The 14,744-nt window shown below is 36.0% G+C and overlaps 1 protein-coding gene across 2 annotated transcripts in view; it reads right to left on the bottom strand.

The window, feature by feature from the left end:
- LOC145680221 (ras-related protein Rap-1) overlaps positions 1–14,744 on the bottom strand; it is a 265,578-nt gene that overhangs the window by 62,213 nt on the left and 188,621 nt on the right. Inside the window, exon 1 of one of the 2 annotated variants that reach the window (XM_081750538.1) lies at positions 7,652–7,715. The exons of the other annotated variant lie outside the window; for it this stretch is intronic. The gene's annotated coding sequence lies outside the window, so the exon portion shown is untranslated. Of the gene's footprint in view, positions 1–7,651; positions 7,716–14,744 lie in introns of those variants that run through there. 2 annotated transcript variants of the gene reach the window in all.

Below are 14,744 nucleotides of genomic sequence, written 5' to 3'. Positions count from 1 at the left end.
TAGAAAACACCTTACCAGCACAAGAACAATTTATTTAATTCCTGTTAGATGTATAAGTAATGAAGTAGTTTTCCACTTGTTACATTAGCGAAGTCGCTCAAGTGGTAGAGCGTTGGCTTCGCATTCGGGAGGTCGTGGGTTCGAATCCCGCTGAGGTTTTCCAGGGTTTCCCTTAGTCCTACCAGGCAAATGCCGGGATGATACGTACTAAACAGGCCCTGGCCGATGCCTTCTCAAATCCTTTCCATTGTTATTGTTGTTGTTAGATATCCAGTGTAAAATGGCCTCGGAGCTGTATCTGGTAATTGTTAAATAAATAAATAAATAAAATAAATAAATTATAAGATGTAACGATATGACTGCAGACATAAATCAAAACAGCCTATATTAGAGTTTAGTTGTATCAAATTATCAACCCTCCATCGCACGCGTGCTTAATTGTAACATCAAGCCACGCGCGCGAAGTCGCACTCCGCAATATGTATTTATCTTATTTTTAATGTGTATTTTTGTTTTGAAGCGATTTTAAATTGTTGAATATTTTCTTTTAAATGTTTTTGTCAATTGCCAACGTATATTTTAGAGTATAAACTCCTTTGAACAGTTCTAATATTTTATTACTCTACCTGACGTAGCCAAATTCTTTGTCTTTATTCCAAACACTGTTAAAGCTGAAGGATCCAGACTTGGCTTCTGGATCCTTCTAAGTGAAGTCTAAGTGAACAATGGCCTAGAAATTTGTCTTATCTATTTAACAATTTGAAAGTAAATTTTGTAAATAACAAAAAGGATTTTTCAGAAAATCCGTTCTGGAAGATTTAAATTTCACCGTATGAGGAATTATATTCTGTAACCAGTGTTGCCAGATCTACTGATTTTGCAGGAGATCTCCTGCTTTCTCTACGTTCTACTGATCTACTGCAAACGAAAATGAAAAGTGAACAGTCTCCTGCTTTTTCCTTACTTCGAGAAGTTGAAGAAATATATTATTATTAATATTGAATTTTCAATGTTTCCTCACATAAAAGGATGAAATTTCTCTGTTATAATACACAAAACTCAGTAGAGCATATAGTTATAGAGCTTTAGTGTATATAATATGAATCCAAAGAATACAACTGTACGTCATCTTCTATATGCATTATGGTTAGCGTTTTTATGTAAGATTTACAAGTAAGTGTTGTTTAGATTGGGATTTGGGTTGGAAGAGTGGCTTAGATCATTTCTCCACGATCGTCAGCAAAAAATCGTCTTACGCCACGATCACGTGTGACTGTACCATATAGCTACGTTATCGCTACGTGCATGAAAAGACATTTTCCCACTCCACTTTGCTCTTTCACTACGTTTTACTTCACACACGTATCAAATAATAATATAAATCGGGATTTTTTCCTTTCATTTGCTCAACGTAGTTAATCGGAAATGAATTCTGGACTGTTTGTTATGACTACTGCGCCCGTAATAATGGCAAATTTTATTGCCCCCACCCGGATTTACATTCAAACGCCACCACTGTATGTGTCTACTGCTTTCTCCTGTTTTTTGTCTTCGAATCTCCTGCTTTTCCAACTGACTGGTCTGGCAACACTGTCTGTAACTAATAAGAGATAACACCATTATACAACTCACGCCACGCTCCTGATAATTAAATATATCCTGAAAATTCATTTGTTTAACTCCACAGAACCAAGTTATACCGTACTAAAAGCACCAGAATGCTAATCTCGGTGTTCTAAATACGGGTTTCGTACCCACTCATATGACACTTGCTCACACACTTAATATTATACAAATAACCTGTTATTTCTTTCCTGAACAGTCAAGATTTTGTGAACATAAAAAAATATGACGGAATCATTTAAAAGAACATAATTCTCATCACCACCGAATGTGTTTAATGAGCCGATACTTGGATGATCCTATATCCAAAAAATTGCAGTTTTTCCACGGTTAATGGTTCTTAATTTTATAAAGTGCGTAAGGGATGTTCTGGATAGACACGTTGCTAGAATTGCGTATTCTCCACGAAGTCTGAAAAGTTGTAAAGCAGTGCTTTGCTAGTATGATCAATCGAGCTGTTTCATCAGTGTTTGAAGCATACAACGTTGTTATTGTCCGCTATCTCCTCTGAGTTCCAAGATCCAAACTCTTGTCACATCTTTAGGGCTTGTTTCTCACATCAATGAAATATTATTTAGTCTGTAAGTGCCCCAAGTGTTGCAAGTGTCTCTTGAATTTGTTGCTTTGTTTTTTACATCAATGAAATATTATCTTATCTGCAAGTGCCACAAGTGTTGTAAGTGCCTCTTGACTTTTTATTTTCTCATATCAATGAAATATTATTTTATCTGCAAGTTCCGTAACTGTTGTAGTGCCTCTTGAGTTAATTAGTTTGTTTTTTTACATCAATGAAACATTATTTTATCTGCAAGTGCTACAAGTGTTGTAAGTACCACTTGCATTTTTCTTTTCTCATATCAATGAAATATAATTTTACCTGCAAGTGCCACAAGCGTAGTAAGTGTCTCTTGAGTTTATTGGTTTATTTTTCACATCAATGTAATACTATTTTATCTGCAAGTGCCGTACGTGTTGTAAGTGCCCCATGAATTTATTGGTTTGTTTCCCACATCAATGAAATGTTATTTTGTTTGCAAGTGTCCCTTGAATTTATTGTTTTTTTTTTTACATCAACGAAATATTATCTTATCTGCATGTGCCGTAAGTGTTGTAAGTGACCCTTGAATTATTGGTTTGTTTCTCACATCAATGATATTATGTTATTTGCAAGTGCCGGTCGCAAGCGTTGTAAGTACCCCTTGAATTTGTTGGTTTACATAAATTATCTCTATCTATATCTAATCTATATCTATCTATCTATATGTATGTGTGTGTGAGTACACGAAACACATTGAGGCTTAGTATTCTATTTGAGGCGTTGCATGCCAAAGTGGTGTAACTCAATTTTGAGACATGGTGATATGCTGAGACTTTTATTAGAATCGAGATAGAAAAAGCGAATAAAATCGGTTCTTTGTGCTGCCACCTTTTGGTCTATGGCCTGGTCTTTTAACTCTGAAATACGCAACTTTGTCATCCAACAGATTATGGTTTCAAGTTCACGGAAATAACTTAATCTCATTTTTTAAAAAATGAGTTATGCCATTTTACCATCTAACGCCTCATTTGTGCATTGGATTAGAATTTGTTAATTTCGATTCAGTCTTTTGATATCTATTTGTTTTTTAAATTATGATCAACAGTTTATATCAAGCTTAATAATACCAATATGAAAATTGCAATGGCTTTTTCAGAAACGAGGAGACAAAAATATATATTTAATCTCACAAAAAGAGCTTGGGAAGTTCAAATTTATTTTTCTATGTTAATCTTGGAGAAAGCTTTTTCTTATAATTAAGAAGAGGAAAGGATTTTTTTTTACCATTTCTCAACTGCGAAAATTCTCGCTGGGAATTCTTTCCCTTTTTACCTCTTTCTCCGCTCAGCACGCTTTGAGAGTATGTACTAAGAGAAACAGGGGGGGGGGAGGTAGGGTAGGGAAGTGCGTTTTCCTCCCAACACGTAATCAGCATTAGCTGTTTTCCTTTCTTCTCTCTGCGCTCAGTTCATGCTAAGTGGTGAGAGGCTATTAAGCTACTCACGTTGGCCCAGAAATTTAGTTAAGGCTCAGAGGATGTGAATTTCACCTGTAAACTACCTGGAAACAGAGCTCCCTTACTATATATATATATATATATATATATATATATATGATAGACCGTGAACTTCTCAATCATTAGCCAAGCATCTCAGGCCAGTACAAACTCCTTTTCCGTGAGTGAGTTAAGCGTAGTTAAATGGAATATGTTGCACCGAAGCTTGAAGTTATTCAGTCAGCGAGGGAAGTGCAATCTGCAATCTCCAAGGAATAGAAAGGAGAAAATATGCTGTACGGAACAGACTAAAACGAGGAACACTGTTTGCATTGTGGAATATTTTCACAAATCCGGAAGGGAATTTATGATGTGGACGGCCTATAAACAGATTATTGCTACTAAAATTGCAGTTCACAGAACATATAAATATATAATAGTATTCCATTACTACGTCATGCACTCTTTTTTGTTGTTGTTTTACATGTAGCATTATTAGCTTTCAGAGCAAGATTTCAAATCCCTTAAGATCAGCAGCGCAAATCTGCCTTTGTAATAGCCCTTACTCTTGCAGGTTTCATTTTTCTTATTGCGCAACAAATGCATTTTTGATACAGTTCCGCGACATGGCAGGCGTCGTGGAACTGTAGGCCCATGGTCGCCATTGAGGTATGTCCTCAAAACAGATAACGCATTCCAAGTCCTTGAATAATAGGCTGGCATGATGGAAACCACATCATCACAACGTCCGGTCGGTTAACTTAGTATTACCGTGACGTAATAGATGGAGATTGCGTTTAATTTTGGATATATATATTGATGCGAAAAGTTAAACAGCAGCAGCAAGGAGTATATAATCAGTTATGTTGTATTTCAATATTCAATTTAACAAATAATTTTCTGAGTAATATTATTCCAATACGAATAAATCAATTCCTGAGATAGTAGGATTGTATTAAACAAAATTGTGATAAATCAATAATCATACAAAGACAATATAGAGCATCAAAGGTAACTACATATAAGATTTATTAACAAATGAGCAGCAATGAAGAAAGAATAAACCATGGGTTAGATTTAGTTTAGTTAGGTCAGCCCTGCCCACGGCGAGCAGATAGTGGAAACTCTCCTCGTGAACGCTCACGAGCATTCTACGGGCAAATACCATTGTTCGTGCTTCGTGGATCTTCGGGTTTCGTCCTTAGAGGAGCGGAAGTGTTGTCAACCTTGGCGGTAATCACTAACTTACCAAAAAAAAAAAAGTATGTATGGTAACTGATTGCCATTTAGTGTAAAGTGTTTTTTTACAATGTGGTAACCGTTAACTATAGACAATACAAACTTGTAACAGCAATCAAATGATAAACTATGTACGTTCCTTTTCTTCTTTTTTCTTTCCTTTTGTTAAAGAAGGATGTGGGTTTGTTATATCCGAGTGTGGGTTTGTTATATTATGTTGTTTCGCTTTTTAGGAAAAGAGATAATCTGTTGATACGAAAAAAGAACTGTAGCACGTGTTTGTAATTATCTAAGTATTATCTCCAGAAAATTAGCTTATGCATGTATGTGTGTACGAATAGGCTTAGCAAGGGGTTGGTTGTGGAGATTAGAAGCCACTATTACACTATCAATAGGAAGAATAGTATTTCTTACTCCACTTTTAAAGTTACTTTGATCGCAAAAAATCAAACAAAATATTAAGAGAGCCAAAGAGATTTTCCATTTTTAAGAGTGACATTTAGTGACTGCAATTAGTTTTTTTTTTTTTTTTTTTAACAAGGAGTGTCTTTTTAATAAGGAAAAATGTATTGTCCCTGGCTGGTTGCTTGCCGGTGGCTTGTTAAAAGTGAAAAAGAATGTTAAATCATTTCAACGACTGAAGCTACACGATTGTCTTTCTTCGATAGTTACTGACTGATTTTGAAAGTCACAATGTTGTGGGCCTACTGTAATAGCGTAGGCCTACTGTAATAGCGTAAATTCGGAAGGAAACGTTCCAACTGAATGATACGAACAATTATTCCCAATGTCTTGAACATGAAACGTGGGTTGCACGGATAACGCTTAAAGTAGGCTGGACTGCACTGGAATTTCCTTCCGGCAAATTAGTGTTTGGTCGGAACTCAGTTCTTCTGTGTAATTGTCTCTTAACAACATTTGAACATTTCTTTTAGATAATAATAACTAATAATAATAATAATAATAATAATGGTCTATGGAGCCCGAAGGTTCAATGCCGCGTTTACAAAATATTTCCACTAACTTATGTCCTTAGCCAACTGGATCCAGTTTCTACTCTGTACTCTTATTTCTGCAAGATCCATCTTAATATTGTCTTCCCATCTACGCCTAGGTCTTCCTAGTGGTCTTCTTCCAATTGGGTTTTCAGTTAAAATTATGAAAGCGTTTCTAATGGCCTGCCCACCTGAGCCTTCTACACTTAATAACCCTAATAATGTTAGGTGAGCGGTATAAACTATGCAATTTCTAGTTATGAATTTCCTCCAATCCCCATTTTCATCCCTCTTTGGTCCGAATAATAATAATAATAATAATAATAATAATAATAATAATAATAATAATAATAATAATAATACACATTATTATTATTATTATTATTATTATTATTATTATTATTATTATTATTATTATTATTATTATTATTATTATTATTATTATTATTATTATTATTTTCAACCTCCCGTCGTTCTCCTATCAATCTAGCAACGAAAGGCGTTTACAACTTAGCAAACGTGAAGCGAGTGACAAGTTACAGACCGAATGCTAATGTAATACAACGTCACGAATTGTGTAAGCAAGCTAAAAAGGTCTGAAACTATTCGTTTCCGATTTTTGCAGTCGTTTTTACGTCTGTAAGATGACATGTTTAATATTAGTTTCTTTCTTTCTTTCTTGTTCATTTGTTAGTTACTTCAACGCTAACTGTACCCTCTATCATGCGTCTTCCTCGACCAAAAAACGTACCAATTTTATTTCCTGTAGTGTTTTCGCGTCACTGCTTTCGAAATGGGGAGGGGGAGAGCACACCTGCACATTTCACGCTTGCGTCTGCTCAATGCTTATCATCGTGCGAATTTCTGGCCAGGCTTGGCCATAGGTTTTTTGCCATCATGTGTGGTTGGCAACACTTATCGGATGCAGTGGAAGAAGCGAAGCTAGCAGCACCTGTGCTCAGCTGTTCTTATCTTCGCTCGTGCTCGCTCACGCTTTGGCTCCGGGAGCCAATTCATGGACAGGCCTGAGTTAGGTCATCTGTAGAATTAGTAAGACTGGACAATCAAAGTTTGTCTTGCACCAGTAATCAATATAAGCTAGCTTCATGAGTAGAATATCATGGACATTTGGTTGAATGAATTGTCTTCTAGCCTTGATATATAATACATGAATAAACATAGGTAAGCTAAATCACCTTCGTAGAAAATCATAAAATTCCTTTAATAAACATTATTATCGTAATAATTCACTAATTCTAATTCATCCATCCTCATATTTATATTTCATTTATAATAATAGCTTATGTTTATCATAAATATTCTTAAATCATTTTATATTCATAATAATCATTGTAGTACTGTGATTATTATTACCTATGTTACAAAATCAAATGTTCTTTCTTTCAGGCATGAGACACTAGCAACCGGTATCCTGGTATTTTAGTGCAAAGCTTATGTATAATAACTATATCATAATGTTAATGAACGGCGCATGATATTATTCGTTTCATTGATTATTTGTTCAATCTTACACTCCTTAATACATATATATTTCTACAGACGTATTAAATGATGCATGACAACTAAACCTTTGATCGTGATTTTGCTTGGTTGCAGGATTAAACAGTTCAGAAAATGGAATTTCATATTATAGATTTTGAACGTAGTATTAAAACGATTACATTTACACAAATTTTGAATTTAATATTTGTCCCTGGAGTTTCGAAGAAAAGGGGCAGAGCCCCTAAATGTATTACTTACAGGTTCATGTTATTCAGAAGATTAATTTTCAAAACTTCAGAAAATCCTGCCTATTGTCTTGTATCAGTGTAATTAAGTATCTTATTTTCTTCTTTTTCTTATTTAGTTTCAAGAGATTCGGACCAAATTCTAAGTTATGTTTACACAGTCTCCTGGTGTAGATTAAGAATAACGTCATCTTAAAGAACTAATAACAAATATAATAAACGAAAATTGAGCAAAACATTAACACATTTATGTAGATGCAGAATTGTAATGCGTACACCAAGTGGTGGATCATTACACCTTCAACATTAGGAAGGGGGGGGGGGGATGGGTAAGATCGTTCCGATAATTTTTTTAAGCTATGTTCAAAATATTTAAGAAGCTGAGAAACAGTGCTGTGGAGAATCAGGGGAGCAGAGTTGTCTTCGACATTGGGAGGCGGGTAGATTTGAGGCTTATTCTTAGGGGACATCAATTTCATCTCACTTTCTTTTGTGGCAATCGGACCCAAATCATCACATTTCTAAGCAAAATACACATTTTAAATCGGATTATTAGGGGGCACAGTCGCCCCAGTTTCAAGAGTGGAGGGGTCATGTTCCCCTCATCACCCTGGGATTTGCACCAGTGCTTAAGATTAAAGATACGTTAGAAGCATGAAAAGTTCAAGGCCGTAGGGCGAGCAAATGCGTGGGTGTGGTGCGAAGTCCCCAGTTGGCCGAAGGCTAGTTTTATACGAGGTCTCTGGGAAAAATATCCGACTATTATCCATGAAAACCAATATTCTCTCCTGAATTTTTCTTTGTCCTACTTTGGAGTTTCGCTGTGGCTCAGTGCTGCAGAGCTCACCTCTGGTCGCATGGAGTCCTTGGTTCGATCCTAGCTCGCGCCTAAGTGAGCTTTGTGGTGGACAAACACCATGTGCGTGGGTTTCCTCGGGGTTCTCCCGTTTCCTCCCACTTTCTTCATTCCACCATTTCATTCATCTCTCATCATCACCGTCTCCTTTAGCCTAACCGGCATAACCGTGGGACGTAAAACTCAAAGATTTCATTTCATTTCATTTTGCACAGTGCCTTGACAATCGAAGAACACAATAAACATTGGTATGACCTAGCTGCGTACCTTGCAATCTTCTCTGGATTTTTGCAAACTCTGTCAGGCGTTGACAAGGAGCCGATTGTGACTTCATTCTTGCATCCTGTCCGTACATCCATTTCTTTACCATTTTAGCCGCGCTGAGACTATAGAAGACCACCAAGCAGAAAATGCAAATGAAAGTAATGCCATTTGCAGGCTAAAGACATCATGGACCTCTCTTCCATGACACAAAATTTGGCCAACATGTCATAGATTTACCCAAAAAGATGTCGGATACTTTTTCTAAAGGCCTCGACAAAGAAGATCGGATACTTTTCCGACATGCCTCGTATGTTGGTACAGTTTAGTAGCGAAAAAAAAAAGTTGCTCCAGTTAAACAGTAATGGCAGGGAGAACGTTTACAACATAGAAACCCTGAACAACGGTAGTGAAACATGCAAGATATGTGGTAGGGATGCTGTAAATAAACAAAATAGTAACTTAACGAATTAACAAAAAACAGTGGTGAATCAATCCAGCAAGCATCACGTGTGGGTCGTCCGCAATCCATGGAAAGTAGTCAGTGAGGGGAGTTATTGAGGCCGATAACGGCCCAACATTTGAAATATTGTGAGAAAAAATCAGTTACAGTCCAGAAACGATTCACCAACATCTCCATCAGCTTGGGAAAAGATCATGCGCAGTGTGGCTAAGGTCATACGTGGAACTGTTATGCGAGATTGCTGGGAACAGAAATGGAGGTTTTTCCTAACTTTCGTTTACAACCACTGGCCGCGGTGGTTCAGTGGTAGATCGTTCACTTCTGGTGCATGGGGTCCCGGGTTCGATCCCGGCTCCCGTCAAGTGAACTTTGTGGTGGACAAACACCGTGTGCGTGGGTTTCGTTGGGGTTCTCCCCTTTCCTCCCATTTACTTCATTCCAGCATTTCATTCATTTCTCATTATCACCGTCTCCTTTAGCTTAGCCGGCATAACCGTCGGACCTAAAACTCAAAGATTTCATATACAACCACCCTCACTGAACGCTCACTCTCACTCACTTTAGATACTATTGATGCCCTCAATCTCAAATGCGCGTACTATAGAAGCCCTCACCAGTATGTATCAAAATGAGAAAGAAACTACGGTGTTAGGCAACCAGTGGAGAATACTGAGATCAGTGATAGTTTGGGTTTGGTTACATTATATGTAGTTCTCCAGATATAAGGCTTATAAGAAAATTTTTTGCCTGAAATATATTGAATCTTTTGATTAAAAAAGGGAAAGAAAAAGAGAAAACGTAAAAGACGAAAAAAAAGTAAATTGGTTGAAGCTTCGGTCTTTATTTTCTTAATGTGAGACAAAATAGTCCATTGGCAAACACTAATTTTAGTTCTATTGATTTCTTATGCGCTCTATCTCTTGCCATTCATTTTGCCCTTGCGTTCATTTTATGATTCTTTCTTGACTGAATGAGTTGTTTGTATGACCCAGAACCCTGCTTTCACGCCGCGTCGTCCTCAAGTGATTTCGAAATTCGATTTCCAGCGCCCTCTACTATGATTTCCTGTCATTTGCAATCTCGTTTCCTATTGGCTCTGCTGCACTCCTTTTCTTTTTCTTCTTTTTCTTCTTTTTCTGAGTTCTTGCTCTTCTACTATTGCTCGAGTTTGCATTGTATCAGCACCTTCTTTTGTTTTGTTCCTGCCAAAAGGTCGAAAACCATTATCTTCCTGAAACACGAATGAGCAAGAAGAAACAGCGTTTTGTACGTGATGAATGCAGAATTTGTAGATTTGCCTTAGGACATGAGCAATGTTGTTTTCATTTCTCTCTCTCTCTCTCTCTCTCTCTCTCTCTCTCTCTCTCTCTCTATATATATATATATATATATATATATATATATATATATATATATATATATATATATATATATTTGCTAAAGTTTTCCGTAAGGATAAGTAGACCATGACGCAAGTTTACTTCCATAAAGTAGTAAAGGTTTTTACTAAAATTAGAACATGGTAGTAATAAATACAAAACTTAAGATTGGTGTCTGCCTAAGAAGTAAGAACAATATTTCTTAAACTGTCTAGGTATAATCTTCAACTTTCTCCTTTAAAAAAAAATCGGATTTCTATGTTAAAACATAGCAACAAACAGGGCTGGATGAAACTATTTGGAGGACCGGGGCTAGAAAAAAAATATGTGACCCCCTGCTGACTTCACCTCATACATTTATGTGAAAGTACAATAGGAAAGTTGAGGGAATATGTTTCATATTTTTGTCATATTTTATTTTATGATGATGATTGTTTCTTCATGATTTTTTTTAGATAACCAGTTGAGATTTTGATCAGAGTGGATCAGGCCCGTAGCCAGCCCAAAAATGTAGGAGTAGTAATCGCCCCACTTGAGGCCATTTTCCGCCCCCTGGAGCGTGGCGCCCGCCGCCGCCGCCAAAATTTTGCGCCCCCGGGCGCCGGCGCCCATTTTGGGGTTACGTGGCCCGGGGCAACGACCTAGGGGTACATAGGACCATCCCCTTTTAGATTTTGGCAGGGGTACCTTGGCTCACCTCCTAAATTTTGGCAGGGGTACCTAGGACCATCCCCCTTAAATTTTGGAAATTGCCAAATCTAAAAATTTGATGTGGTAGCCTAGGACCATAGTATGTACCTCTATAAGTATTGGAGGTCTATGTCGTTCCCTTTTATGGGTAAAAAATTGCCAAAAAGTCAAATTTCGGGGTTTTTTGACCTAATTTACCCCTTTGATGAGGTGTTATTATCCTATATGGTTATATGGGCGTATACAGGGGTCCATTACCTTTCATAAGATATGGGTACATTTGTGCACCCCTTTAAAAATTTGGGAGGGGTACCTTGGCCCACCCCTTAAGTTTTGGAAATTGCCCAATTTAAACATTGGGTATTATAGTACTGGACCCTAATATGTATTATGATAAATTTGGGTGGTCCACCTCGTTCCCTTCTAGGGGTACAAAATTGCCAAAATATAAACGTAAGCAATACGTTGTACCACGTGTTTGGTCTTTTGGACCAATTTATCCTCTTGGATGAGGTCCTATTAGCTTATATTGTTATATGGTTATGTATGGGTGTCTATTTCCTATCATAAGAAATAGGTACATTTGTGCACCCCTTTAAAAATTTGGGAGGGGTACTTGGTCCACCCCTTAAATTTTGGAAATTGCCCAATTTAAACATTTGGCATTATAGTACTGGACCCTAACATGTATTATGATAAATTTGTGTGGTCCATTTCGTTCCCATTCATGGGTACGAAATTGCCAAAGTTTAGTACAACCACGTATTTCGTTTTTGACCTAATTTATTCCCTTGGATGAAGTCCTATTATCTTATATGATTATATGGTCATGTATAGGGGCCCATTCCCTATCATAAGACATGGGTATATTGGTGCACCCCTTTAAAATTTGTGATGGGGTACCTTGGCCCACCCCTTCAATTTTAGAAATTGCCCAATTTAAACATTTGGTATAATTGTATAAGACCCTAATATATATTACTATAAATTTGGGTGGTCCATCTCGTTCCCTTTTATGGATACGAAATTGCCAAATTTTAGTACAACCACGTGTTTCGTTTTTGACCAATTTATTCCCTTGGATGAGGTCCTATTACCTTATATGATTATATGGTCATGTATAGGGGTTCATTTCCTATCATAAGACATAGGTAGATTGATGCACCCCGGGAGGGGTACCATAGCCAATCCCTTAAATTTTGGAATTTTTCCAATTTAAGCATTCGCTATCATAGTACATGACCTCAATATGTATCCTGATAAATTTCCACATCGTTCCCTTTCATGGGTAAAAAAAAATTGCCAAAATATAAACATAAACAATATGTTGTACCACGTGTTTGGTTTTTGGCCCAATTTATCCCGTTTGATGCGGTCTTATTACCGTATATGATTATATGGTCATGTATATAGGTTCATTTCCTATCATAAGACATGGGTACATTGATGCACCCTTTAAAATTTGAGAGGGGTATCTTGGCTCATTCACTCAGTTTTAGAAATTGTTTAATATAAGCATTTGGTATCTTCGTACAGGTCTTCAATATGTACCACTATAAATTTGGATGGTCCACATCGTTCCCTTTCATGGGTAAAGAACTACCAAAAATCAAATTTCGGAGGTTATTGACCCCTTTGATAAGTATTTAGCACGTTATATGGTTTATCACCTCTATATGTTTATGTGCCCTTTAAATTTGGGAATTATCAAATAACAAAATTCGGTAAACGTTTTTCTAGGACCCATTGTAAATATTGGTGTTCCTCTTATAGCCAAATATTCAAAATTTAAAGGTTATTGACCTATCTTTTGATACGGCTTTATTATTGAATAACTACAGGATTTATTACTTTTTATAAGACACAGGTGTATTTGTGTACCAATCTTAAATTTTGGGAGGGGTACATTTCTTATTGTCATATTAATAATTAGTAATTGTTCTTAAAATTGGATAGTATCTCATTCATTGGGTAAATCATTGTCAAATATGAGTATGATCACGTGATCAGTTATTGACCTATGATGGGATTAGGAGTCCAGGACATTGGTACATTTAAACTTTGTAGGATAATTTGAGAATTGTCAAATGAAATTGCGTCATTGGTTTCGATTATTACAACCTATGGACCAAATATAAACGTAAGCAATGCGATGTACCACGTGATTGACCTTGATGAGGTAGTGTACAGGGATACATAGCTAACCTTATTGAATCTTATGACTCATAGTCTTAAGGGAATACATGCAACACTGGCAAAGTTATTGTTGATGCAATTTGATTGGTTGATCACTATCTTTCGTGCAATCTGATTGGTTGCTGATTTTCAAATCTTTGCTGCATTCAGTTTTAAGTTTTGTTTAACATTTAAAAAGTTTCTGAAATTTTTGTTTGAAACTTTGGTTTGACATTTTTTCGTTTGATATTTTTAGTTTGAAAATTTTTGTTTCGAAGTTTTTGTTTGAAATTTGTTTTGAAAATTTTTGTTTCAAAATTTTTTGTTTAAAACTGGTTTGAAATTTTTTCGTTTGAAATTTTTAGTTTGAAAAATTTGTTTCGAAAGTTTTGTTTAAAAAATTTTTGTTTCAAAATTTTTTGTTTGAAATTTTTTGGATTGAAATTTTTGCTTCAAAATTTTGTTTGAAATTTTTTCGTTTGAAATTTTTGTTTCAAAATTTTTTGTTTTGACATTTTTGTTTCAAAATTTTCTTTGAAATTTTTTCGTTTAAAAATTTTTGTTTGGAAATTTTTGTTTCAAAGTTTGGTTTGACATTTTTAAAAGTTTGTGAACTCAATAGTAAAGAACCGGAACTGTTTAAAACATAAACCTCTGGTAACACTGTTTATCATGATGCAATAGCACACGTCAGAATATGGGGTTGTACTTGAAATGAAAAAACACAAATCATTGAAATGGATCATTTTATTACACTCCACATACATCCATACCAGATAAATTATCTAGAAATTGTCGATACAATGTATTTTGAACTTCTTGCACTAGTTTGTCTTTAGCGTATAATTTTAATTCCAACTGAAGTCTTTTAAGGTCTATTGCAATATCAATTGGTGGAAACTCAATGTCCATTTGATCACAAATAAACTGTTTATCAACACAGGTGTGCACCCACGAACGATGCTGATAACCATCACAGCATCAAGACCGCATCAAACGGGATAAATTGGGCCAAAAACCAAACACGTGGTACAACATATTGCTTATGTTTATATTTTGGCAATTTTTTTTACCCATGAAAGGGAACGATGTGGAAATTTATCAGGATACATATTGAGGTCATGTACTATGATAGCGAATGCTTAAATTGGAAAAATTCCAAAATTTAAGGGATTGGCTATGGTACCCCTCCCGGGGTGCATCAATCTACCTATGTCTTATGATAGGAAATGAACCCCTATACATGAACATATAATCATATAAGGTAATAGGACCTCATCCA

This window comes from Thermobia domestica, chromosome 3, assembly GCF_964235325.1.
Source record: "Thermobia domestica chromosome 3, izTheDome1.hap1.1, whole genome shotgun sequence".
NCBI classification, from domain to species: domain Eukaryota; kingdom Metazoa; phylum Arthropoda; class Insecta; order Zygentoma; family Lepismatidae; genus Thermobia; species Thermobia domestica.
The sequence above is the reverse complement of the archived record's forward strand: the minus strand, read 5'-3'. Positions and strand labels throughout refer to the sequence as shown.